At 45.8% G+C, this 26,301-nt stretch overlaps 1 pseudogene; it reads left to right on the forward strand.

Moving 5' to 3' along the window:
* Window positions 1-14,897: 14,897 nt before the first annotated feature.
* Window positions 14,898-26,301, forward strand: part of LOC106577804 (dynein axonemal heavy chain 2-like) — a 13,297-nt pseudogene continuing 1,893 nt past the window's right edge.

Raw genomic sequence — 26,301 nt, forward strand, 5'->3', positions numbered from 1 at the left:
ATGCACACACTTATGCACATCCTTGTGCGTGCAGTTGCATACACATGGGCTCTCACGTACACACGCACACTTGTGGACACACAACTCACACACTATGTACTCGCCCAAACACAACTATAATCCGAAAACAATCATATATAATTGTAGGCTACACTTAGAAAATACATCTACACGTTTCTACTTACTTCACTACACAATAACACACACATTCTCCTAGGTTATGCATTAACGTCACACACAGAACACTACACAATAACACACACATTCTGTTCTCCTAGGGTACACATTAACGTCACACATAGAACACTACACAATAACACACACATTATGCTCTCCTAGGGTACACATTAACGTCACACACAGAACACTACACAATAACACACACATTATGTTCTCCTAGGGTACACATTAATGTCACACACAGAACACTACACATCCGCCCACACCTAAGAAAAGCAGTTGCACACACACACACACACACACACCTACACACCTTTGTTCTGTTTGCCTGCACAGTCCCTGGCTGGCCCGCTACAGCAGTCCCAGATGTACTTGATAGCTGATGACAGTAGTTACAGTGAGGAGCAATATTCCTTCTCTGTGTTGTTCTGTTATTACATTACAATCCTGTTCTCACACACACACACCTCTCTACTGCCTCCCTACTGTGTGATTTAGTGCTCACACTGTTTACTCTCCAGTGAATGCCGCACAAGACCTCAGAAAATTATATCTCAACCCCCAGTTTGAGCCTTTCTCCAAATGATGGCCCTTGATTTGTGTCTTTATTGGGTCTTTAGTACAGCGTGCGCCACCGCCCAGCCCGCACAGCTCAACACCGCCACCTAGTGCTTAGCCCATACGCCCATAGGAATGTCGCCATAGGGGTGAGTGTGTGTGTTTGAGAGAGGGTGAGTGTGTGTGTGTGTGTGTTTGTGAGCGAGTATGTGTAGGAGTGTGTGGGCATGCGTGCCTGCGTCCGTGCCTGTGTGTGCATATCTGACTGTGTTTGTGTTTGAGCCTGTCCTGGATTTCATTACCCAGGGCAGGTCCTGGCTGACTGCTGGAGAATTCAGAAATGCCCGGGCCATCTGCTGCAGATTAGAATTAGACCTACAGCCCAATTCAATTAGCATCCCCAACCAGCCACACTGATTGGCCAGGGAGAGGGGAAAGGCTAGGAGGCGAAGTCTAAGGCAAAGGTGATCAGCCAGGGAGGCTAGGCTACTCTATTGACCAAGGAGGGGGGAAACGCTAGGAGGCTATCTCTACTAGAGGCTAAGGCTACGGTACAGGCAGTCAACCAGGCTGCAGGGAAAGACTGGGTGGCTGATGCCATGCGAGGATAAAGCTTTCCGCTCACATCCCTCTGTTATTTACCGCGTGTGTGTGCGCGCGCTTCGGCGGAGCCTGATTCTTTCAGAGCAACGTGTACCTTTTAGTAACATGATACCTCACCTGTCCATGCATTCCTAAACTCGCAGATAGCAACATTCACAAGGGGGCGATAGTAGAGATTTTCTTGTTATCTTTCCATTTGTGGTAAAAGCAAAGAATAATTACGTTGAAAACATCGTCACCGCTGTTAGCTAATTTCAAAGGAAACCAACCACATATTTGATTAATAGCTACATGTAATAAAAGTTTAGGTTTGTTTTACATGACCTCGTTTTGTGCATGCCAGTTGGCTGTAGGCTAATCAGCTAGCAGTATGCTAGCTAGCTGGCTAAAAGCAGTAAGCAAGCTAGCCTTTTAGATTCCCACATCTCCCCATGTGAAATAATCAGATTTATAATTAAATAATATGCACTGGAAAAGATTCCTATACTTTATAGTGTAACCTACAACATTATCCCAGTTTCATTTGCTGCTTGTATGTATTCGCTCCCATTTCAGCTAAAAAAAGAATGTCATTATGTTTGCTCGTAGAGAAAAAAAAGCACATGGTTAGCAGCTGTTTTTACCGTTTCAAAATAGCCTAGAATCACATAGTTATTACTTTCAAACAAAATACTTTTTGGGGTGGATTCTAATAAAGCTACATTGTTGTTTGGTTTATTGTCTGAACAGTCACTGAGATTATATTTGGTTATCAATGCAAAATAGGCTGCTAATGCTTAGCCTATAGATCAGATCAAGGAACCAAGCGAGTTTGGTTCAGCTTCATTGCCTACACAAGAGTGACAACAATGCCCCCATGGCAGGACAATGAATTATACGGTGCGTTACAATATTATGGCTGCAAAACTCTGCGTAGCAAGTGCCGTAGACAGGCTTACGTACTACAAGGAGCCGCTAATTCTGTGATGAAAAACGTTGGAAGTGTTATTTAGTTATTCGTCTCCTGAGTATACACCTTCTTTCAAGGTGTACATACCTATGTTTCCAGAATACAAACCAAGTAATCTTATTAATAGGTCTTCATGCTCTCTTGAGAACCTTGATTATCTGGAAATGGTGTCAGTCGGCAGTAGTGAGTGCTCTGAGGTTGAACCAGTCCAGGATGTAGTGGGCCTACCTGCGGCGACAGGTGTGGTAGAGCGTTCCAACGTTTGCCCTGAGAATCCTACAAGAGATGATTTTGGACAGGTACTGTAGGAGTGAGATTTTTTGGAAAGAGTGGATTCCTGTTTTTTAGCACAGCCATACGTGTCAAGCTGGGAGAAGGACAAACTGGGAATCTGGGAAAGTTTCGAGAAGTGGAATTGTTGAGATTTTTTTTGTATCTGCCTCGCAGAGGAAGCAGGCGCTTTTACTCACGTGCCTCGGGGCTCAACATGTGGTGTACTCTACAGAGCAGGCCGCCGCCAAAAGGGGTGATCAGTGGGGTAGCGTAGAGATGGATCAAGTTAAAAAGAATATTCCTTGTGCTTGTGAATGGCGAGACCGAGAACCCTGTCTGGCTTGTTGAGCTTTGACACAGAGATTCTAACTGATAAGGTCAGGTTAGGTTATATTTGCTATTCTTTTGAGGGCCTATGTTCTGAAACCTCTCCAGTGCTTTAGATGCCAAGGATTCGGACATGTCGCAGCGGTGTGACGAAGGGTGATCCCACGATAGGAGAAATGTGCAAGAGGGTATAGTAATAGGAAGTGTACAATTGGGATAGAGAAATAACTGTGTGTCAAATGTGGGGGTGCCCATGCAGCTGGGGATCCGAAGTGCCCTGTGAGAGTGAGACAGGTTGATATTGCCAGTTTGAGTAGGGCAGAAAGTTTCCTATGCTGAGGCAGTGAAGAGGGTAGAGGATAGCCCAAGGGTGAGTGAGTCAACTGGGAGGCCCCCAATGAGTAGGTCTGAAGAGAGAGCCAGAGAGGAAGAGCTTTATTAAGATTGTATTTATTGCGTTTACAGACATGGTGATCAGCTGCACTGCACTGATGGAGCGGAAATCACAGAAGACAGATGTGGTAGTTGCAGCAGCAGAGAAATATTTGGGTGTGAGAGATTTTAGTGCAGAAGATCTACAGGAAGTTTTGAGAGAAACGCTATGGTGATTATTGGTGCCTTTTGCAGGTTGGAGTGGTCACTTATACAGGACGTTTTGAGAGAAGGGGTTCCATCCTCCCAGCGTCTAGACTGGTGTAGGATCGTTTAGGGACAAAGTAGTCGGATGGGGTGGCGGGTTTTTGGGGATAGTGTCTAGGTGTATAGTGACCACTCCAACCTGCAAAAGGCACCAATATACAACATAGCGTTTAGTCTACCGGAAAGCCACAGAAAGAAGAAGAAGATGGAAAAATGTAATTGCAACACTGCGGTGCGCTCCGATTCGCTAGGCTGCATGAAGTCTTCCAAGCCTTAATGCTACGGTACAGGCAGTCAGCCAGAGAGGCTAGGCTATTGGCCAAGGAGGGGGGAAAGGCCAGGAAGATTCTGCTACGCTAGGCTAATGCTAACACTACGGCACAGGAGGTTAGCCAGGAGGACTAGGCTACGCTAAGGCTAGCACTACTTACTTAGTGGCCAATGGGGGGGGGGCTAGGAGGCTACTGCTATGCTAAGGCTAACGCTTAACACAGGCGGTCAGCCATAGAGGGGGAAAATCTAGGAGACTATGCCACACTCAGTCGGTCGCTGCCTGCCCTAAAGTAAACATAGGGGTGAGTGAGGGCAGAAAACAGGGATATGGCTTTCAATGCTGCCTGATAAACACAAAGAACTCAGTCTCATAAACACTGCTGTTTCCAGATATGGTCCCGATTACAGGGCTGTACAGCGTGACCATTTTACTAGCATATGTGCCTAAATATTTGCTATGCGACCTGGAATTTTAATTTAGGAGCACCAGTGCGCCTAGAGAAATTAAGCAGTCTAGCGTTATTACCTCAAAAATGTTGCGTTGTGCTCCTACATTTCTTTGTGTGTGCATACATTTTTCAAATTAGGCGCACACTTGCTCCTTGTAAAAAAGGTCAGCATAGAGCCCTGAGTTATCTGCAACATATTCCTTTCATTTCTAACTGTGGAAGTTGAATATGTGTGATGTGTGTTTTCTGGATCTCAGAGGAGTGCCTCTGAATACAGTCGATGCAGTAGATTTGTCAGCTCCCTCTGGTTGTCTCTCACCTGTTCCTCACACTGCAAGAACCCTGCTGTGCACACACACTGGGTTGTACAAACATGCCCTCAGGCATACACACACACACACACACACACACACACACACACACACACACACACACACACACACACACACACACACACACACACACACACACACACACACACACACCAACACATTTGACAAAAGACATCCCACACACATCATCAAGTGATATCCACAGATCATTTCACAGCCTTTAAATGAAATATATTAAAAACAGGCCACTTTCTGGAATAAGAAATGCACACACAAACCTAGCTACAGTAAACAGCATGGCTGTTTACACACACACACACACACACACACACACACACACACACACACACACACACACACACACACACACACACACACACACACACACACACACACATATACACACTGCTCCCCATGGCTTTGACTCTATTCAGCCATGTAGAGCCGTCCAGGCAGGCAGCTCTCTGGACCACTAGCCTCTCCTCTAGCTCTGCTGGGTAACACCAGAGCGATCAGCATGTAGAAAAAGTATGGTTGGTGTGTGTGTGTGTGTGTGTGTGTGTGTGTGTGTGTGTGTGTGTGTGTGTGTGTGTGTGTGTGTGTGTGTGTGTGTGTGTGTGTGTGTGTGTGTGTGTTTGGCAGATGGACTGATGTGTGGACTGATAGTGAATGTTGTGGGTTAGTGAGCTCATGTGTGTGTTCATACCACATGTGCATCTAACCAGTATGTGTTTATGCTCTGAGTGGTGTGTGTGTGTGTGTGTGTGTGTGTGTGTGTGTGTGTGTGTGTGTGTGTGTGTGTGTGTGTTGGTGTATATTTCTGAGTCTGAGCATGTGGCTAGCTGATGGAGTGTATGGCTGCCATAGGCCAGACCCAGTTACTGTGTTACAGACCCAGACCTAGCCTCTTCCTTCCATTCCCCTTCCCTCAAGTACCCACATCTCTTTCTCACCCCCCCCTGTCTCCCCCACTCTCTTTCACCCCCCTCTCTCACTCCCCCCCTCTCCCCCTCTCTGTCTCCCCCCGCCTCTCTCTCTCCCTCTCTATCTCTCTCTCCCCACCTCTCTCTCGCTCTCACTCTCTTTCTCCTTTACAGTCAAGTTTTAATCCTTTCCTTTCCTCCTTTCTTTTCCGTGTAATATGGTGAAACAACAGGTAGGCTATTCTCTATCCTGACAACCCCCAAACCACCCAGTCTGAGGTATTGTGTAGGTAGACGAACCTGTAGGTCCTGTGGTCTGTCGGGAATGCATTAATGTCCTCTCCACTCCTCTCCTCCTCTCTGCTCTGCATGGCCCCAGTCTCTCTCAGTGCCACAGTCCTTGAGAGCTCACATTGACATTGAAGGGCTGGTTATTAATAAGTGGACAGCAGTGGTGTGGGTGCATGCTGGTGTGTGTATCTGTGAAGCAGTGTGTGTATGTCTGTCTACTACACAGTGTGTCAGCCCAGAGCCAGGCTGGGTCTCTCATTAGCCAGACGGGGAAGGTGCATCTCAGAACAGGAGGAGGGGGATTGTAGGGCACTCTACACACCTGCTGAAGGCTGAAGCCATGATCTCTGTGTGTGAATGTGTGAATGTGTGTATGTGTGTGTGCGTGTGTGCGTGTGCTTCAGGTGTCACCCACCGCGTCTGATCCTCGCAGAAGGCTGCCGTTGGCATGGTGACGGCTGCAGTGCCGCGCGAGGCTGCTGCCATGGTTACCAGGCACGCTCGGGGGGTTGTGTAGGGCTCCATGTGAGTCAGTGATAATAGCTGCCAGGCCGGACTGGCAGCCCACAGAACACAGCAGTAACACAGCACTGTTATAGCCAGCACTAAATAGACTACTGGAGACTGGTGACACAGCACTGTTATAGCCAGCACTAAATAGACTACTGGAGACTGGTGACACAGCACTGTTATAGCCAGCACTAAATAGACTACTGGAGACTGGTGACACAGCACTGTTATAGCCAGCACTAAATAGACTACTGGAGACTGGTGACACAGCACTGTTACAGCCAGCACTAAATAGACTACTGGAGACTGGTGACACAGCACTGTTACAGCCAGCACTAAATAGACTACTGGAGACTGGTAACACAGCACTGTTATAGCCAGCACTAAATAGACTACTGGAGACTGGTGACACAGCACTGTTATAGCCAGCACTAAATAGACTACTGGAGACTGGTGACACAGCACTGTTACAGCCAGCACTAAATAGACTACTGGAGACTGGTGACACAGCACTGTTATAGCCAGCACTAAATAGACTACTGGAGACTGGTGACACAGCACTGTTATAGCCAGCACTAAATAGACTACTGGAGACTGGTGACACAGCACTGTTATAGCCAGCACTAAATAGACTACTGGAGACTGGTGACACAGCACTGTTATAGCCAGCACTAAATAGACTACTGGAGACTGGTGACACAGCACTGTTATAGCCAGCACTAAATAGACTACTGGAGACTGGTGACACAGCACTGTTATAGCCAGCACTAAATAGACTACTGGAGACTGGTGACACAGCACTGTTATAGCCAGCACTAAATAGACTACTGGAGACTGGTGACACAGCACTGTTATAGCCAGTACTAAATAGACTACTGGAGACTGGTGACACAGCACTGTTATAGCCAGCACTAAATAGACTACTGGAGACTGGTGACACAGCACTGTTACAGCCAGCACTAAATAGACTACTGGAGACTGGTGACACAGCACTGTTACAGCCAGCACTAAATAGACTACTGGAGACTGGTGACACAGCACTGTTATAGCCAGAACTAAATAGACTACTGGAGACTGGTGACACAGCACTGTTATAGCCAGCACTAAATAGACTACTGGAGACTGGTGACACAGCACTGTTATAGCCAGCACTAAATAGACTACTGGAGACTGGTGACACAGCACTGTTATAGCCAGCACTAAATAGACTACTGGAGACTGGTGACACAGCACTGTTATAGCCAGCACTAAATAGACTACTGGAGACTGGTGACACAGCACTGTTATAGCCAGCACTAAATAGACTACTGGAGACTGGTGACACAGCACTGTTATAGCCAGCACTAAATAGACTACTGGAGACTGGTGACACAGCACTGTTATAGCCAGCACTAAATAGACTACTGGAGACTGGTGACACAGCACTGTTACAGCCAGCACTAAATAGACTACTGGAGACTGGTGACACAGCACTGTTACAGCCAGCACTAAATAGACTACTGGAGACTGGTGACACAGCACTGTTACAGCCAGCACTAAATAGACTACTGGAGACTGGTGACACAGCACTGTTACAGCCAGCACTAAATAGACTACTGGAGACTGGTGACACAGCACTGTTAGAGCCAGCACTAAATAGACTACTGGAGACTGGTGACACAGCACTGTTACAGCCAGCACTAAATAGACTACTGGAGACTGGTGACACAGCACTGTTAGAGCCAGCACTAAATAGACTACTGGAGACTGGTGACACAGCACTGTTACAGCCAGCACTAAATAGACTACTGGAGACTGGTGACACAGCACTGTTATAGCCAGCACTAAATAGACTACTGGAGACTGGTGACACAGCACTGTTATAGCCAGCACTAAATAGACTACTGGAGACTGGTGACACAGCACTGTTACAGCCAGCACTAAATAGACTACTGGAGACTGGTGACACAGCACTGTTACAGCCAGCACTAAATAGACTACTGGAGACTGGTGACACAGCACTGTTATAGCCAGCACTAAATAGACTACTGGAGACTGGTGACACAGCACTGTTACAGCCAGCACTAAATAGACTACTGGAGACTGGTGACACAGCACTGTTACAGCCAGCACTAAATAGACTACTGGAGACTGGTGACACAGCACTGTTACAGCCAGCACTAAATAGACTACTGGAGACTGGTGACACAGCACTGTTATAGCCAGCACTAAATAGACTACTGGAGACTGGTGACACAGCACTGTTACAGCCAGCACTAAATAGACTACTGGAGACTGGTGACACAGCACTGTTATAGCCAGCACTAAATAGACTACTGGAGACTGGTGACACAGCACTGTTATAGCCAGCACTAAATAAACTAGTGGAAACTGCATGGACACGTAAACAGCCTTGCTTGTATTGCATGGCTATTCTGTCTGAGCAGGGCTTTATATCTGAACTAGTCACACGTGTCAACATGTCTGTTAGAGTTTCTGAGTATGTACATTATGTTTTTCTGAATGTACGTAATGCTTTCATCAAGATGTAAGTGAGTGTACATATGTGTTCATGTTCTCTGACCGTGGCCATATGCTGCTCTTTCATGTGAGATGTTTTCATGATGTAATGTCTGACTATGATAATCATTTACGTTGTCTGAGCCATCCAACCGTTTCCTGTGTCCCCCTTTCAAATGTTGAAGGGTCTAGTCATGGTAATAAGTTCTAACTTGCTCCATCTGACTGTGTGTCTCCTGTCCTCCTGGTATAGAGGAGGGGTTCCAGACCTTAGAGGACTACCAGGAGACCCTCTCCACCATGAAGGCATCCAGGATCATCCTTTGAGAAGGAGGTGGAGCGTTGGGAGCACTGCCTCTCTCTGGTGCTGGAGTTCATGGAGGTGGTACTCAGTGAGGATACAAACACATGCAGGGAGAGACACACACAAACACATATATCATTGCTCAAAACACACACACTGTCATGTATGCATACAACCCCCATGCACACACACACACTATCTCTCTCTCTCTCTCTCTCTCTCTCTCTCTCTCTCTTTCTCTCTCTATCTCTCTCTCTCTTTCTCTCTCTCTCTCTCTCTCTCTCTCTCTCTCTCTCTCTCTCTCTCTCTCTCTCTCTCTCTCTCTCTCTCTCTCTCTCTCACCTTCTCTTTTTCTCTCCTTTCCTCACACACTCTATTACATTCTTACACCCTGACACAGATTTTGGATGTTCTTGGGAGTCAGGAACATAACACAGGAACAAAGTGTAGGCCTTCATTTAAGTTGTATACTCTTCTATATACAAACAACCTTTCACATCAACTCACAAACATTCACAGAGTTCTCTGACACCCATATCCTGAGTACACATAAAACACATTGAGTACAACATAAAACACATTGAGTACAACGTAAAACATATTGATCCAACCTAAAACACATGGAGAACAACGTAAAACATGTTTGCTCGCTTACCTCTGATCAGCTGTCTAAACAGTGGTGTTTTAGCAACATCTATTGTGTGCAGCCGGGTGTAAACACACCTGTAACACGTTTAGAGGGAGGTTCAACTCGTCTGTTTTCTATCTTCTCGCTGTTTTTCTCTCTCTCCCTTCTCTTTCTCTCTCTCGTTCTTTCTTTCGCTGTCTCTCTCTCTCGGTATCCTTTCTGCTTTCTTTTCTGTTTTTTCTCCTTTTTTTTATCTCTCTCTCTCTCTACCGTGTTGGGTCGGTAACCGGAAGATTGCTGGATCAGATCCCCGAGATGACAAGGTAAAAAGCTGTTGTTCTGCCCCTGAGCAAGTCAGTTAACCCACTTTTCCCCGGGCTCTCTGATTCAGAGGGGTTGGGTTAAATGCGGACGACACACTTCAGTTGAATACATTCAGTTGGACAACTGACTAGGTATCCCCCTTTCTCTTACCCTTACCCCTCCTCTCTCTCTCTATTTCATCCCTCTCTTCTCTAGAACATGTTCCTGGGCGAGGACATCCGTAAGCAGCTTCCCAGAGAGTGCACAGAGTTTGATGACCATAATGGACCGATTGAACAAGGGCAACAACGCCCTGAGGGGAATCCACCACTCAGGTACACAATAGGGTTGAATGGCAGGAACCCGGTATCCAAGATTTACTGCCCAAAACCACTCCCTTTTCCTAGTATAAATAACTGCGAGAAACCGGTAAATTATAATCAATTATTTATGTGAACAGCATGGCGTGAAATGGAACTGTTAAATTATATGCAATGTCTAAATCTGGCTTCTCTACGGCCTCTGCATGATGAATTAACGCTCAGGGTGGGGACAGACAGCCCATCTCAGTATGGAGCGCAGTTCACAGTGCATGTAGACCTATCATCTCATCATGGGAACTTTTTTTCTTGTGTAAGGTAGGCCTGCATTTGCTGCAGCATAGTCTATGCTACAGTAATATAAAGAGCGAATACACGTCTCATTTACCCATCTCCATCTGGCTTTCACCTTCTTTTTTTATTGTAAATATTTTTTGTTGTTGTTGCAGCTGCAGAGTTTTAAAACAGCCTATCACTCGAATATCTTTGCTTTAAATCATTGCTCGCGCGAGCACTCTCTCGCAGTCTTTCTCTCTCTCTCTCCATAACCGCCATTCAAATTGCATCCAAAGTAGATAACCCCGTTCTAGATTGATAGTGTATATAGCCCTATATATAGATGTCCTAGCCTTTCCTCTTTCAGGTAACACATTTAATGCAGTATTAGCCTCATATTTAGCTAATTAATGATGGGTTATGCATTATAAGCTAACGTATAGCCTCTGTCTCTTTCGCAATATGCTAGCACCTGTGTTCCGCTGGCCTCTCCACTTAACAAACGCTCCTAAACTCTTGTAGTCCCATGCAGGAAAAGCTAGACTACAATAGCTTGCTGGACATGTTTTTTTTTTTTGGGGGGGGGGATTTCTTATAACAATAGACTATTCAAAGAGGGATGCAAGCTATTGTTTGCTGAATGTTAAGTACAGCAGCCAATAGAACTCACAGGAAGTTTGACAGAAGAGCGAACACGCGATGGATGTAGGCTATAGCAGTTATTTATTCCCATAACCATCAATCTTCGTGAAGAAAAGTGAAAGCCTCCTGCATCTAATTCTAGTCCTATATTATTTAAGGATGACATTAGAATGTAACTGTTGAAAGCGAGGAAGGACTGAAGCAACAACAGAGAGAGAAAGAGCAGGTAGGCTAATACGCACATCGCACAACATTAGGGGAAATATTATGAAAGGTATATATGCGTCAGCCTGCTAATTATACAAATATGTCCTATTAAATCAAATTCGCTAGCCTATACTTGTAACTTTCTAGTCTGCATGTGCAGCACCAGAATCGCATGGTCGCTCCCTATCATGGTTTGAATGATGTGCGTAATTCCAGTCCATATAATACAGTATAATACAATACAGTACAGTAATACAGTTCACACTCAAAAAGATTAGCCTACTGGAGCTAGTTTCATTTATTTACCCAAGAGAGCATATAGCTAGCTACATCTGTGGCCTTTTCTTTTTTTCTGTCATGTGTAATGTGCAGTAGCATATATCATATATGTATTGGATAATGGGACAATCATTTGGGCTATTTTGGGCTTGTGCTCATTAAATGTCTTTAATGTAGGACTCGTAAAATGTATTCCATGTATGACTCATCAGGCTCAGGTAGCATTAGGGTTGCTGTTGCTGTCACACTTTTTGAGGATCTGAGGGCCCGTGCCAAGTCTTTTCAGCTTCCTGAAAGGGAAGAGGCATTGTCATGCCTTCTTCACAACTATGTGTGTGTGGACCATGTTAATTCCTTATGTGGACACAGAGGAGCTTGAATCTCTCGACCCGCCCCACTACAGCCCCTGTCGATGTAGATGCTGGCGTGCTCAGCCCTCTGTTTCATGTAGTCCACAATCAGCTTCTTTGTCTTGCTGATGTTGAGAGAGAGGTTGTTGTCCTGGCACCACACTGCCAGGTCACTGACTTCCTTCCTATAGGCCTTCTCATCATCGTCTGTGATCAGGCCAACCACCGCTGTGTCATCAGCAAACTTAATGATGGTGTTGGAATCATGTGAGGCCATGTAGTCATGGGTGAACAGGGAATACAGGAGGGGACTAAGCAGACACCCCTGAGGGGCCCCGTGTTGAGGGTCAGCATGGTGGATGTGTTGTGACCTACCCTCACCACCAGGGGGTGGCCCGTCAGGATGTCCAGGATCTTAGTGATGAGCTTGGAGGGAACTATGGTGTTGAACGCTGAGCTGTACTCGATAAACAACATTCCCAAGTAGGTGTTCCTCTTGTCCAGGTGGGTGAGGGCAGTCTGGAGTGCAATAGAGATTGTGTCATCTGTGTATCTGATTGGGCGGTATGCGAATTGGAGTGGGTCCAGGGTGTCTGGGATGATGGTGTTGCGGTGAGCCATCACCAGAATTTCAAAGAATTTCATGGCTAAAGATGTGAGTGCTATGGGGCGATAGTCATTTATACAGGTTACCTTGGTGTTCTTGGGAAGAAGGACTATGGTGATCTGCTTGAAACATGTAGGTATTGCAGACTGGGTCAAGGAGAGGTTGAAAATGTCAGTGGAGACACTTGCCAGCTGGTCAGAGCATTTTCTAAGTACTCATCCTGGTAATCCGTCTGGCCCCGCGGCCTTGTGAATGTTAATGTGTTTAAAGGTCTTACTTACCGGCTACGGAGAGCGAGATCACACAGTCGTCTGGAACAGCTGGTGCTCTCATGCATGGTTCAGTGCTGTTTGTCTCGAAGCGTTTCCCTTTGTAATCTGTGATAGTATGAAAGCCCTGCCACATCCAACGAGAGTCAGAGCCAGTGTAATAGGATTTGATTTTAGTTCTTTATTGACACTGCCTGTTTGATGTCTCGTCGGAGGTTGTAGTGGGATTTCTTATAAATGTCCAAATTAGTGTCCCGCTCCTTGAAAGCAGCAGCTCTAGACTTTAGCTTAGTGTGGATGTTGCCTGTAATCCATGGCTTCTGGTTGGGATATGTACATATGGTCGCTGTGGGGATGACATCGCCGATGCACTTATTAATGAAACCAGTGACTGATGTGGTAAACTCCTCAATGTTATCAGATGAATCCCAGAACATATTCCAGTCTTTGCTAGCAAAGCCCTTATGTAGTTTAGGCTCGGATACTGGGAGATTCTGGCATTTAGGCATTTGTTTTTAAAATGTTCTACCCAGAGTAGACTTGGTTATTGCGGTAACGCTAGTTAGCATTGGCTCCCGAAACTACATACAAATGGTATTCACGAGTTCATCTGACTCTGGGTAAGTATAAAAAATTAAAAATAAATCTGCTGTGTCTGGTGATATCTATGTTTTTCTGATGTGTGTGTACGTGTGTGTGTGTTCATGCATGCGTGTGTCTGGGCCTGGCTGTGTGACTTGGAGAGGACCATGCGCTGGCCATTGAAGGACTCTCTGAAGAGCTGTTCCATGGCCCTGAAGAGATGACTGGGAAGAGAGACAAATGGGTCAAAGACTGGACAGGTCGGTATTGTCTCTCGCTCACTCTCTCTTTTTCCCTATGTATCTCTTTTTCTTTCTCTATCGCTCTCTCGCTTTCTCTCACTCTCACTCTCCCTGTCTTTTTCTTTCTCTCTCTCTCTGCTCTCATTCTTCTCTTCCATCCCTCACTGTGTATGTCTGTCCTTATTGAACACTCACTGTCTCTGTGTCTCTCATTGTCTCTCTGTGTGCCTTCTGTGTGATTCTGCAAAATTGAAGTCAAAAACAAATGTCCACCTAAAATGTAACTTCATTGCTGTACTCTTCCTGTCCAGATGCTGATCACAGCCAGTCAGATCCAGTGGATCGCTGACGTCACCACATCTCTCCTCACAGGCAAGGAAAGAGCCGACAAGTCTGTCCTTGAAGAACAGGTCAGAGAGAGAGAGAGAGAGAGAGAGAAGGGCTGCACTCTGTTAACAATACATCATTATGAGTGGTGAAACTCTACTTCTCGAAGTAGACTCCAAGAGTATGAGTGATGAGGAAGTGCAACAGAGTAGGTCCTGTCACTGTCCTTCACTGAGCATGAACCAGGCACACACTCAGCAGGACGCAACGTTTTATAACGTTCAGATAGAATTACACTATGTAGAACAAAAATGCCTCTCTGATATGTAAAAGAAGGAGTCACTTCTGCTCTGTGTGATGCATTTCTATCTGCAACGTTTGGCTTCTGAACGTGGCCCAGGGACCTTCTGCACAACACTAGCACCTGTCTGACTCTTTAACCTTTGACCCTTTGACCCCTGCCTGTCAGGTGTCCATGCTGCACCGTTACTCTGACGCCATCCAGGGGAACCTGTCCAAGATCCTGCGGTTAAAGATCGTAGCGCTGGAGGTGCACGACCATGACCTAATCAACAAGCTGGCCAAGTCGGGCTGTAAGCACGTCAACACCTTGGACTGGCTCTGCCAGCTCCGCCTCTACTGGGAGACGGTACGGAGAGGTGGATGAGAGGAGGTAGAATATAAAGCAGGGAGAGGGATGAAAGCGTTTCCTGTTTATAGGAAGTGTCAGACCAACAGACGCTTCCTGTATAGCTATGGTTAACCCTGGACGACTGGTGATCACACCACTCACTGACAGGTTCACTACCATCAACCAGCGAGCTCCCAGTAAAGAGACAAATCAAATCAAAATCAAATCACATTTTATTGGTGACATACACGTAGTTAGCAGATGTTAATGCGAGTGTAGCAAAATGCTTGTGCTTCTAGTTCCAACAGTGCAGTAATATCTAACAAGTAATCTAACAAATTCACAACAACTAACGAATACACACAAATGTAAATGGATGAATAACAATATGTACATAGAAATATGTGGATGAGCGATGGCTGTTCAGCATAGGCAAGATGCAGTAGATGGTATAGAATACAGTATATACATATGAGATGAGTAATGTAGGATATGTAGACATTTTTAAAGTGGCATTATTTAAAGTGACTTGTGATACCTTTATTAAATCAATTTATTAAACGTATTAAAGTGGTCAGAGATTTGAGTCTGTACGTTGGCAGCAGCCTCTCTATGTTGGCTGTTTAACAGTCTGATGGCCTTGAGATAGAAGCTGTTTTTCAGTCTCTCGGTCCCAGCTTTGATGCACCTCGACAGACCTCCCCTTCTGGATGATAGCAGGGTGAACAGGCCGTGGCTCGGGTGGTTGTTGTCCTTGATGATCTTTTTGGCCTTCCTGTGACATCAGGTGCTGTAGGTGTCCTGGAGGGCAGGTAGTTTGCCCCTGGTGATGTGTTGTGCAGACCGCACCACCCTCTGGAGAGCCATGCGGTTGTGGAGCGGAGCATTTGCCGTACCATGCAGTGATACAGCCCGACAGGATGCTCTTGATTGTGCATCTGTAAAAGTTTGTGAGGGTTTTAGGTGACAAGACAAATTTCTTCAGCCTCATGAGGTTGAAGAGGCGTTGTTGCATGTTCTTCACCACGCTATCTGTGTAGGTGGAACTTTTTATTTTTATTTATTTCACCTTGATTTAACCAGGTAGGCCAGTTGAGAACAAGTTCTCATTTACAACTGAGACCTGGCCAAAATAAAGCAAAGCAGTGCGACACAAACAACAACACAGAGTTACACATGGAATAAACAAACGTGCAGTCAATAACACAATAGAAAAAAATCTACATACAGTGTGTGCAAATGAGGTAAGATTTGGGAGGTAAGGCAATAAATAGGCCGTAGTGGCGAAGTAATTACAATTTAGCAATTAAACACTGGAGTGATAGATGTGCAGATGATGAATGTGCAAGTAGAGATACTGGGGTGCAAAGGAGCAAAAAAATATAAACAACATGGGGATGAGGTAGTTGGGTGGGCTATTTACAGATGGGCTATGTACAGGTGCAATGATCTGTGAACCGCTCTGGCAGCTGATGCTTAAAGTTATTGAGGGAGATATGAGTCTCCAGCTTCAGTGATTTTAGCAATTCGTTCCAGTCATTGGCAGCAGAGAACTGGAAGGAAAGGCGGCCAAAGCGGGAATTGGCTTTGGGGGGTGACCAGTGAAATATACCTGCTGGAGAGCATGCTATGGGTGGGTGCTGTGAGATGAGATAAGGTGGGGCTTTACCTAGCAGAGACTTATAGATGACCTGGAGCCAGTGGGATTGGCGACGAATATGAAGCGAGTGCCAGCCAACGAGAGCATACAGGTCGCAGTGGTGGGTAGTATATGGGGCTTTGGTGACAAAACGGATGGCACTGTGAAAGACTGCATCCAATTAGCTGAGTAGAGTGTTGGAGGCCATTTTGTAAATGACATCGCCGAAGTCAAGGATTGGTAGGATAGTCAGTTTTACGAGGGTATGTTTGGCAGCATGAGTGAAGGATGCTTTGTTGCGAAATAGGAAGCCGATTCTAGATTTAATTTTGGATTGGAGATGCTTAATATGAGTCTGGAAGGAGAGTTTACAGTCTAACCAGACACCTAGGTATTTGTAGTTGTCCACATATTCTAAGTCAGAACCGTCCAGAGTAGTGATGCTGGACGGGTGGGCAGGTGCGGGCAGCGATCGGATGAAGAGCATGCATTTAGTTTTAATTGCATTTAAGAGCAGTTTGAGGCCACGGAAGGAGAGTTGTATGGCATTGAAGCTCGTCTGGAAGTTAGAGAACATAGTGTCCAAATAAGGGAACGATGTATACAGAATGGTGTTGTCTGCGTAGAGGTGGATCAGAGAATCACCAGCAGAAAGAGTGACATCACTGATGTATCCAGAGAAGAGAGTCGGCCCGTGAATTGAACCCTGTGGCATCCCCATAGAGACTGCCAGAGGTCCGGACAACAGGCCCTCCGATTTGACACACTGAACTCTGTCTGAGAAGTAGTTGGTGAACCAGGCGAGGCAGCCATTTGAGAAAGCAAGGCTGTTGAGTCTGCCAATAAGAATGTGGTGATTGACAGAGTCAAATGCCTTATCCAGGTCGATGAATACGGATGCACAGTATTGTCTTTTATCTATTATGATATCGCGGTTATGATATCGTTTAGGACCTTGAGCGTCGCTGAGGTGCACCCATGACCAGCTCAGAAACCAGATTGCATAGCGGAGAAAGTACGGTGGGATTCGAAATGGTCGTGATCTGTTCGTTAACTTGGCTTTCAGAGACTTTAGAAAGGCAGGGTAGGGTAGATATAGGTCTGTAACAGTTTGGGTCTAGAGTGTCTCCCCTTTGAAGAGGGGGATGACCGCGGCAGCTTTCCAATCTTTGGGGATCTTAGATGATATGAAAGAGAGGTTGAACAGGCTAGTAATAAGGGTTGCAATAATTGCGGCAGATAATTTTAGAACGAGAGGATACAGATTGTCTAGCCCAGCTGATTTGTAGGGGTCATAATGGTGATGGCCCTCTCCGTGTGACCACGTTCTACTGCGTCTCATTCATTCAGTTTTCACAGTAGGAGTCTCAAATCACTTTGTAAAGACTGGGGACATCTAGTGGAAGCAATAGGAAGTGCTCAATGAACCATAGCTCACGGTGTGATTAATAGGCAACGTGATGAAGTTGAGTTCGCAATTCAGAATTCCACTTCCTGTTTCGATCTGTCTCAGGGTTTTGACTGCCATATGAGTTCTGTTATACTCACAGACACCATTCAAACAGTTTTAGAAACTTTAGGGTGTTTTCTATCCACATGTATTAATTATATGCATATCCTAGCTTCTGAGTTTGAATAGGAGGCCGTTTAGAATGGGCACGAATTTATTTCAAAAATCGCTTTAGCGCCCCCTATCCTAGGGGAACGCCAAGAGGTTAAATGCTGAGCTGTAGTCAATGAACAGCATTCTTACATAGGTATTCCTCTTGTCCAGATGGGATAGGGCAGTGTGCAGTGTGATGGTGATTGCGTCGTCTGTGGACCATTTGGGGCGGTAAGCAAATTGAAGTGGGTCTAGGGTGACAGGTAAGGTAGAGGTGATATGATCCTTGACTAGCCTCTCAAAGCACTTCATGATGACAGAAGTGAGTGCTACGGGGCAGTAGTCATTTAGTTCAGTTACCTTAGCTTAGCAGTGGGCACATCTCAGAGTTCACCCTATTCCCTATATTGGTGGTTTTCAAACCTCTCCTCTGTGAACATTTTGTTGCAGCCCTGATCTAGTTCACCTGATTCACCCGATTAAGGGCTTGATGATTAGTTGACAAGTTGAATCAGGCGTGCTAGCTCTGGAATAGATCAAATACATGGAACTGCTAGGGGTTTATATGGGGCACTTCTTTTCACTTGTGTTTGCCATAACCAGCGCCTTGGAGAAGAAACATTGCTATGCACAAGGTTTCTACTTATTTTTCCCCATCTCTCTCTGTCTCTCATCCTCAAGGTGTTATATGAACCTGACCACAGCCCTCCACCTCCATCAAGGGGACACTCCTAAAATACAAATAATACCATTATAGTGCGCTACATTTGACTATAGCCTTCGGTATTCCATGAATGTACTAACCTTTGACCATCCTCTCCAGGTGTTACGTGACCACGGCCCTCCACCTCCACCAAGGGGGCTCTCCTAAAGGGACAGGGAAGACTGTGACGGTCACGGACCTGGGAAAGGCTCTGGGCGTGTATGTCATCGTGGTCGCCTGCTTCAAGTCCATGGGACGTATATGCTCTGGACTGGCTCAGGTGATGGCCCGTAAAGAAACAGATATATTAGGATGGTTTCCCAGACACAGATGAAGTCTGGTGCTGAACTAAGAAGCATGTTCAATGGAGATTCACCATTTTAGGTACTTTTTAGTGCAGAATTAGGCTTAATCTGTGTCGAGGAAAGCAGCCTGTATAGTACGTCTTAGGTATTGCATACCTGATGAAAGTCTTGATTGGTTAATGCAAATAAGTCAGTGTTATACAGAAACACAATTTACAGATCAGTTAAAACATAGTTATACAGAGCACTGTTGAAAATAATGCCCAGCTATAATAAAGTATCTATATGTTGTATCTCTTGACGGGTGTGTGGGATGTTTTGATGAGTTTAACCGTATCAACATTGAGGTGTTGTCAGTGGTGGCTCAGCAGGTCCTGTCCATCCTGTCTGCTCTGTCTGCTGGAGTCACCAGCTTCATCTTTGAAGGATGAGAGATCTGCGTCTGGTCCTGTAACTTCACAGTAACTTCACATATCTGTGTATAAATTGAACTATAGCCTTTGCACAAATCTCTCGTTGATGCGTGTCATGATTTACTCTAGCTGATTTTGTGTTTGAGAGACAGACAGATAGACAGGGAGAGCGAAAGAGAGAGAGTGAAAGCGGGAGAGAGCGAGGGAGAGGGGGGAGACAGAGGGAGAGGGGGAGACTGAGAGTGGAAGACAGAGAGAAGGAGATATAGAGAGATAATGTGTTATTAAGTGTGTTTTCATCTCCAGGTTATGCTGGTCATACCTGAAGTCCATGTTCAGGCCCATCTTCATGGTGGTGCATGACCCCTGTTCGGTATGGGATTCAACAACCGCAAGGTAATAATATAAGGGTTAGGGAAAGGAGTTTTCCCTGAACAAGAACAACTCTGGGCTCTTTGGTAGCTCCTAACCTCATTGGAAGTTTTTCTAGAATGTAGTGACCTTCCAGGTTAAAACTCTGGGCCTGTTCTGACCTATGGAGTTTTTCCTGACCATAGGACGTGTAGCGTTTCCTGCTCAGTTCACAAGAAAAGTCCTGGAAACTGTGACACCACATGGTGGAACTGTTCCACTGTGGAGAAAAGCCTACTTGCCCTCTTGTGCCTGTTCATACAATGAGTTAGACACTATTCATATACCATATCATTTTTGTCAGTTTAACGATTAAACTGGTGGTAGGAATATTTTGAACACTGTTCACTCTCGATGCGTGGGGGGGTTCTAAAGGATATCTGGTGGAGTTATCTCTGGCGCGTTAATGAAACGTAGATGTTCCTTTAATGTTGTGAGAGCGAGGAGAGCGAAGCAATCAGCAGATGAGATTGAGTTCCCATGGCACTGATAGATAGATAGAAAGAGATGCACCTAATCAAGTCAATCTGATGGATATGACATCCACCGTCCCCGTTAATGCTGTGTCTCACAAAGCTGACGTTACAGGACAAGGATTTTACACGACATGATGATGACACGCTCAGAGGAACGAAGTGAGAACGCGGACACACACAAACAAATGAACAAACAGGTGCACGCACACACACACACACACACACACACACACACACACACACACACACACACACACACACACACACACACACACACACACTGCCTTCGCTCTGAGATGAGTGTCAGTGGGGGTTGGAGCAGGGCCAGGATGTTATGGGATTAGCTAGTGGGGCTCCATTTGGATGTGATGGAGGCATTGCATCATGACATATACACACACACACACACTGCTGTAGGGGCCTGGAGCCGGAGCAGGATTAACGCTGACTCACAGGGGGGTGTGTGTGTGTGTTTTCTTGCTTCCGCAGCGTGTGTTTAACGAGATTCTAATTCACTTCTGCATCACAGCACCCTCCTACCTGAGCTACAACACTAACCTATGACGCATCCCTGAGGCTTCAATACCAACACGCATACACACACACACACTCCAAACTTTCACAAAACTTAACGATGACGCCCTTCGTTAACCTTCATCAAACTTCTCAGATACACCCCCCCCCCCAACGCTGTTTGGTGTGGTCTCCTGTGGGGAACAGTAATTAGCTGCCAGAGAGAGAATAAGGGGTGTTAACTGAACGCCACAAATAACAGCAGATTAGCAAGAGGTGGGAGAGAGACCAGAAACGCAACACGACCACCCTAGTCCTGGCACAGAGGGAGGGAGGAAGGGAGGGAGAGACAAAGAGGAAAGGAAAATGTGTAAAAACGGAGGGAGGGAGGAGAGGCAGATCGACAGAGAGAGACAGGGACTGGAGGAAAAGAGGGAGATGTAGTTCACGCCTGCTTTAAACCACTAACTCCCCAATGACAACCCACCAAGCCCAATGCCAGCTGAACCCAGGCCCACATACATACGCCTCAGGTCCCCTTGCTGCACTGCCACACGTGGCACACACACCCTCTCCCTGTCACACACACACTCCCTCTCTCCCTGACACACACATCTTCTCTCTCCCTGGCACACACACCCTCTCTCTCCCTTCGTGTGTGTCAAAGGGATATTGTCCCAGTCTCTGTTGGGGTGCTGCCACCACCATCAGAGCCAGGCAGAAATAATCCTTATCTGCTGCCATGGGGCTTTTTGGCCTAGGTGTTTGGCCTACTTTGGTCTTCTTTGGCCTGGTTTGAGAGTGGAGAAGCTTATTCTGTATTCTGTGAGCTGGAACAGACAGGAGAGGGGATTCGCCTCCCGTGAGCCCATCGTCAGCTCTGGCTAGCATGGCAACACTGTGTGTGTGTGTGTGTGTGTGTGTGTGTGTGTGTGTGTGTGTGTGTGTGTGTGTGTGTGTGTGTGTGTGTGTGTGTGTGTGTGTGTGTGTGTGTGTGTGTGTGTGTGTGTGTGTGTGCGTGCTTGTGTGCATGAGTGGCTGTGTGTCACCGAAGTGCATGAAGGGAGTAGTGATGAGAACAAACTGACATGGTAACCCAGGAGCCCTCCATACTCTCACTCACACACACATGCTGACACACACACACACACACTACGCTACACTGTCACTATCTAACTCATACACTTACTCAAATAAACGCACAAACCCAATGATAACCCAGCAAACCGAGAACTGTCCCAGAACATAATCTAAGGTTCCCACTAAGTTTTAGTTAGGGTTTCTCAAACATTATGATAACATCCCAAAAACATTTAAAAATGTTATTGATAGCATCAGACTTTTAATCTGAGGGTCCAGGGTTCATGTCCCTGTTCAGGCGGTAACATTTCCTCCCGAGTGACGCAGCGGTCTAAGGCACTGCATCTCAGTACTAGAGGTGTCACTACAGACACCCTGGTTCAAATCCAGTGCGGCGCACAATTGGCCCAGTGTCATCTGGGTTTGGCCGGTGTAGGCCGTCATTGTAAATAAGAATTTGTTCTTAACTGACTTGCCTAGTTAAATAAAAATAACAAAAAACATTTTTTTTATGTTTTAAATTAAATATCATTGTAATGTTCTTCTAACGTTGACTTAAATGTTATTCACAACATCTCCAACAACCACCACAGAACATTCCCCAACGTTCTCATTAGGTTTCCACTTAATGTAATAACACAATTGTAATGGCTGTTGAATGGAGTAGACCAAGGCGCAGCGTGGTTAGTGCTCATCATAATATTTTAATGGAACACTTTAAACAAAACAAGAAATGAACGACAGCCAAAACAGTTCTGTCAGGTCTACAAAACACTAAACAGAAATTAACCACCCACAAAACCCAAAGGAAAACAGGCTACCTAAGTATGCCTCCCGATCAGCGACAACGAAGTACAGCTGTCCCTGATTGAGAGCCATACCAGGCCAAAACAAAGAAATACAAAACATAGAAAAAAGGACATAGAATATAACCCCAAAACACCAAAACACACAGAAAAACACCCCCTGTCACGCCCTGACCAAACTACAATAACCAAACTGAAGGGAGGGAAGGGAGGGTGTCCTTGACTGAGGCACCGGATACCCTGGGCCGTGGAGGCGCACTGGAGGTCTCGAGCTGAGAGCCTGCACAACCCGTCCTGGCTGGATGGTGACCTTGGCCCGGCACGTGCGGGGCGCGGGCACAGGACGCACTGGGCTGTGCCGACGCACTGGAGACATAGTGCGCAGAGCCGGCGCAGGATATCCTGGCCCGAGGAGACGCACTGGTGGCCAGATGTGTTGAGCAGGCATACTTCTCCCTGGCTGGATGCCCATTCTAGCACGGCACTTGCGGGGGGCTGGCCTATAATGCACCGGGATATGAGCGCGCACTGGAGACACCGTGCGCTTCACAGCATAGCACGGTGCCTGACCAGTACCACGCTGCTTCCGGTAAGCACGGGGAGTTGGCTCAGGTCTATCGCCTGACTCCGCCAATCTCCCCGTGTGACCCCCAAAAAATGTTTTTGGGGGGGCTGCCTCTCAGCCTCCTCTTGCCGTGCCAGCCAATCCTCCCAGAAACGCCGTTCTGCCTTCGCTGCCTCTATCTCCTCCGGCGGGCGGCGGCCTTGTCCACGGTCCTGCCCCATCCAGGATTTCCTCCCAGGTCCATGAGTCCTTTCTCACATGCTGCTTGGTCCGTTGATGGTGGGTGGTTCTGTAATGGCTGTTGAATGGAGTAGACCAAGGCGCAGCGTGGTTAGTGCTCATCATAATATTTTAATGGTACACTTTAAACAAAACAAGAAACGAACGACAGCCAAAAGAGTTCTGTCAGGTCTACAAAACACTAAACAGAAATTAACCACCCACAAAACTCCCAATCAGCGACAATGAAGTACATTTGTCCCTGATTGAGAGCCATACCAGGCCAAAACAAAGAAATACAAAACATAGAAAAAAGGACATAGAATATAACCCCAAAATCCCAAAACACACAGAAAAACACCCCCTGCCACGCCCTGAGCAAACTACAATAACAAATAACCCCTTTTACTGGTCAGGACGTGACAACAATGTACCAGTAATGTTTTACCAGCAAACCAAAATTGGTTCAGTGAAAGTTCCCAGAACATTTGTTAGGTGGCGGTAAATGTTCTCAAAACTGTCCAGTCGTACTGATGATTATAGAATTATAGGATTATAGAATTGTAGAATGTTGCAAAAACATTCCCAGAACACATTTTGTCTGTTCTATAAAGTTTCCCTGAATGTTTCTTTAGGTTGTGGGAACATTGTGGGGATATGAATAGATATGTTACCATAATACTAAAACTGTCCTGTTTTTCCTTTGATGTTGCAAGAATGTTGACAGAACAGCCTTTCTGAGTTCTTTAAAGATTCCAAGAACATTTCATTAGGTTGTGTGAACAGTTTGGGTACATTACAAGAGATAGCTTACCAAAACACAAAATATGCTCAGTTGTGATGACATTCATACAATGTTTATGTTAGGTTGCACAGGACATTCATATAATGTAAGAATGTTGACAGAAAACCTGGTCTAAGTTCTTTAAAGTTTCCCAGAACTTTTAATTAAGTTAGGGGTGTCATCTTGGATGTTGAATGAATGAAATGAAACATTTTGGGAACTTTTAAAGAACAGAATAAATGTGTTCTAGGAACGTTGTTGCAACATCAGGTGAATGTTTTTTGCACCCTAAAATAAACATTATAGAAACATCTGCACAACTGGACAGTTTTTGTGTTTTGGGAACATATCTTTCGTGATGTCCCCACAATGTTCTCACAAGACTGTTCCCACAACCTAATTAAACATTCTGGGAACCTTTAAATAACAGATTAAATGTGTTCTTGGAACATTCTTGCAACATCAGGGGAATGTTTTATACAAACATTCTATAATCGTCAGCACGACTGCACAGTTGTTGTCTTATGAGAACATTTGCCGTGACCTAACAAATGTTCTGGGAACTTTCACAGAACCAATATTGGTTTGCTGGGAATACCCTTCTCATGCATACTCACACGCTACCTCTCTGACACACACACACACACACACACACACACACACACACACACACACACACACACACACACACACACACACACACACACACACACACACACACACACACACACACACACACACAGATGGCGAGCGCTGCTTGCTGTCCTAGGAGCTGCCCCAGGTCTGTCTGTGGCCGTGGGGGGCAGAGAGAGCACAGACTCCCCTGCTGTGAAAGGGTGGAGGTTTTGAGGAGAGAAGGGTTGGAAAGGTGGAGGGAGTGAGGGGGAGAGAGAAGGAAGAGTGACCCTGTGATGGACCCTCCACAAACAGACATACACATACATACAAACACACACACACGCACGCACAAACACACACAAACACACACACACACAAACACACACAGTATGTGAGCAAAGAGGGTCAAGCTGTCTGCTGTAGGGCTGGGCCGCCACTGAGCATATTAGCTAGCTAGCCTGTCTGTCTCTCTGTAGAGCTGGGAGGCTAGCTAACAGACAGATAGATACGTGTGTATGACACACTTCACATGACCAGGTTATATTATGATACAACACTGCTAGCTTGGTGCCTTTCTATATGAGAGACCTGTCCTTCAATTGAGCCTGTAGGGGCATGGAGTAGAGGTGGGTGGATGTGATAAAGACATCTCTCTTTCTCTCTGCCACCCGCCCATCTCCCCCTCTCCTTCTCTACCCTTTCCTCTTTCACTCCCCTTCACTCTTTCTCTTTATCTCTCTCTCTCTCTCTCTCTCTCTCTCTCTCTCTCTCTCTCTCTCTCTCTCTCTCTATTTCAATTCAAAGGGCTTTTTGGGCATGGGAAACATACATGTATGTTTACATAGCCAGAGCAAATGGAATAGATAATGAACAAAAGGGAAACAAACATTAGTAAGCATTACACTCACAAAGGTTTTCAAAGAATATAGACATTTCAAATGTTATATTATTGGCTATGCACAGTGTTGTAACAATGTGCAAGTATTTGGAGCTCCACTGGTTACCCTTTTCTCATGGCAACGGGACACAAATCTTGCTGCTGTGAATACACACTGCTGTATTTCCCCTAACAGATATGGGAGTTTATCAATGTTTGATTTGTTTTCAAGTTCTTTGTGGGTCTGTGTGATCTGTGGGAAATATGTGTATCTAATGTGGTCCTACATTTGGCAGGAGGTTAGGAAGTGCAGCTCAGTTTCCACCTCGTTTTGTGGGCATGTGGCCTATCATCTCTCTCAAGATGACAGTCCTCTCTCAATAGCAAGGTTATGCTCACTGAGTCTGTACATAGTCAAGGATGTTCTTAATTTAGGGTCAGTCACAGTTGTCAGGTTTTGTCCTGGGCTCTGTGGGGTCTGTGTGTTTCTGAACAGAGCCCCAGGACCAACTGGCT

This window comes from Salmo salar, chromosome ssa18, assembly GCF_905237065.1.
Source record: "Salmo salar chromosome ssa18, Ssal_v3.1, whole genome shotgun sequence".
Taxonomy (NCBI): domain Eukaryota; kingdom Metazoa; phylum Chordata; class Actinopteri; order Salmoniformes; family Salmonidae; genus Salmo; species Salmo salar.